This window comes from Anopheles aquasalis (genome assembly GCF_943734665.1).
Source record: "Anopheles aquasalis chromosome X unlocalized genomic scaffold, idAnoAquaMG_Q_19 X_unloc_5, whole genome shotgun sequence".
Classification (NCBI taxonomy): Eukaryota; Metazoa; Arthropoda; class Insecta; order Diptera; family Culicidae; genus Anopheles; species Anopheles aquasalis.
The window spans coordinates 22501-25000 of NW_026060693.1; positions in this window are offsets into that span (position 1 = coordinate 22501).

The window sequence follows — 2500 nt, forward strand, 5'->3', positions numbered from 1 at the left end:
TGGCGTATGCTCGTGCTCGTGGTCCATCTTATGGATGTTTTGGGTGCACCAGGCCCAAGTTAGGGTATCGTTTGCCTCACTTTTCGCCATCCTTTGACCACACTTTGGCGTTTGCTCGTGCTCTTGGTCCATCTTATGGATGTTTTGGGTGCACCAGGCCCAAGTTAGGGTATCGTTTGTCTCACTTTTCGCCATCCTTTGACCACACTTTGGCGTTTGCTCGTGCTCTTGGTCCATCTTATGGATGTTTTGGGTGCACCAGGCCCAAGTTAGGGTATCGTTTGCCTCACTTTTCGCCATCCATTGACCATACTTTGGCGTATGCTCGTGCTCGTGGTCCATCTTATGGATGTTTTGGGTGCACCAGGCCCAAGTTAGGGTATCGTTTGCCTCACTTTTCGCCATCCTTTGACCACACTTTGGCGTATGCTCGTGCTCGTGGTCCATCTTATGGATGTTTTGGGTGCACCAGGCCCAAGTTAGGGTATCGTTTGCCTCACTTTTCGCCATCCTTTGACCACACTTTGGCGTATGCTCGTGCTCGTGGTCCATCTTATGGATGTTTTGGGTGCACCAGGCCCAAGTTAGGGTATCGTTTGCCTCACTTTTCGCCATCCTTTGACCACACTTTGGCGTATGCTCGTGCTCGTGGTCCATCTTATGGATGTTTTGGGTGCACCAGGCCCAAGTTAGGGTATCGTTTGCCTCACTTTTCGCCATCCTTTGACCACACTTTGGCGTATGCTCGTGCTCGTGGTCCATCTTATGGATGTTTTGGGTGCACCAGGCCCAAGTTAGGGTATCGTTTGCCTCTCTTTTCGCCATCCTTTGACCACACTTTGGCGTATGCTCGTGCTCGTGGTCCATCTTATGGATGTTTTGGGTGCACCAGGCCCAAGTTAGGGTATCGTTTGCCTCACTTTTCGCCATCCTTTGACCACACTTTGGCGTATGCTCGTGCTCGTGGTCCATCTTATGGATGTTTTGGGTGCACCAGGCCCAAGTTAGGGTATCGTTTGTCTCACTTTTCGCCATCCTTTGACCACACTTTGGCGTTTGCTCGTGCTCTTGGTCCATCTTATGGATGTTTTGGGTGCACCAGGCCCAAGTTAGGGTATCGTTTGCCTCACTTTTCGCCATCCTTTGACCATACTTTGGCGTTTGCTCGTGCTCTTGGTCCATCTTATGGATGTTTTGGGTGCACCAGGCCCAAGTTAGGTTATCGTTTGTCTCACTTTTCGCCATCCTTTGACCACACTTTGGCGTTTGCTCGTGCTCTTGGTCCATCTTATGGATGTTTTGGGTGCACCAGGCCCAAGTTAGGGTATCGTTTGTCTCACTTTTCGCCATCCTTTGACCACACTTTGGCGTTTGCTCGTGCTCTTGGTCCATCTTATGGATGTTTTGGGTGCACCAGGCCCAAGTTAGGGTATCGTTTGCCTCTCTTTTCGCCATCCTTTGACCACACTTTGGCGTATGCTCGTGCTCGTGGTCCATCTTATGGATGTTTTGGGTGCACCAGGCCCAAGTTAGGGTATCGTTTGCCTCACTTTTCGCCATCCTTTGACCACACTTTGGCGTATGCTCGTGCTCGTGGTCCATCTTATGGATGTTTTGGGTGCACCAGGCCCAAGTTAGGGTATCGTTTGTCTCACTTTTCGCCATCCTTTGACCACACTTTGGCGTTTGCTCGTGCTCTTGGTCCATCTTATGGATGTTTTGGGTGCACCAGGCCCAAGTTAGGGTATCGTTTGCCTCACTTTTCGCCATCCTTTGACCATACTTTGGCGTTTGCTCGTGCTCTTGGTCCATCTTATGGATGTTTTGGGTGCACCAGGCCCAAGTTAGGTTATCGTTTGTCTCACTTTTCGCCATCCTTTGACCACACTTTGGCGTTTGCTCGTGCTCGTGGTCCATCTTATGGATGTTTTGGGTGCACCAGGCCCAAGTTAGGGTATCGTTTGTCTCACTTTTCGCCATCCTTTGACCACACTTTGGCGTTTGCTCGTGCTCGTGGTCCATCTTATGGATGTTTTGGGTGCACCAGGCCCAAGTTAGGGTATCGTTTGCCTCACTTTTCGCCATCCTTTGACCACACTTTGGCGTTTGCTCGTGCTTTTGGTCCATCTTATGGATGTTTTGGGTGCACCAGGCCCAAGTTAGGGTATCGTTTGTCTCACTTTTCGCCATCCTTTGACCACACTTTGGCGTTTGCTCGTGCTCGTGGTCCATCTTATGGATGTTTTGGGTGCACCAGGCCCAAGTTAGGGTATCGTTTGTCTCACTTTTCGCCATCCTTTGACCACACTTTGGCGTTTGCTCGTGCTCTTGGTCCATCTTATGGATGTTTTGGGTGCACCAGGCCCAAGTTAGGGTATCGTTTGCCTCTCTTTTCGCCATCCTTTGACCACACTTTGGCGTATGCTCGTGCTCGTGGTCCATCTTATGGATGTTTTGGGTGCACCAGGCCCAAGTTAGGGTATCGTTTGCCTCACTTTTC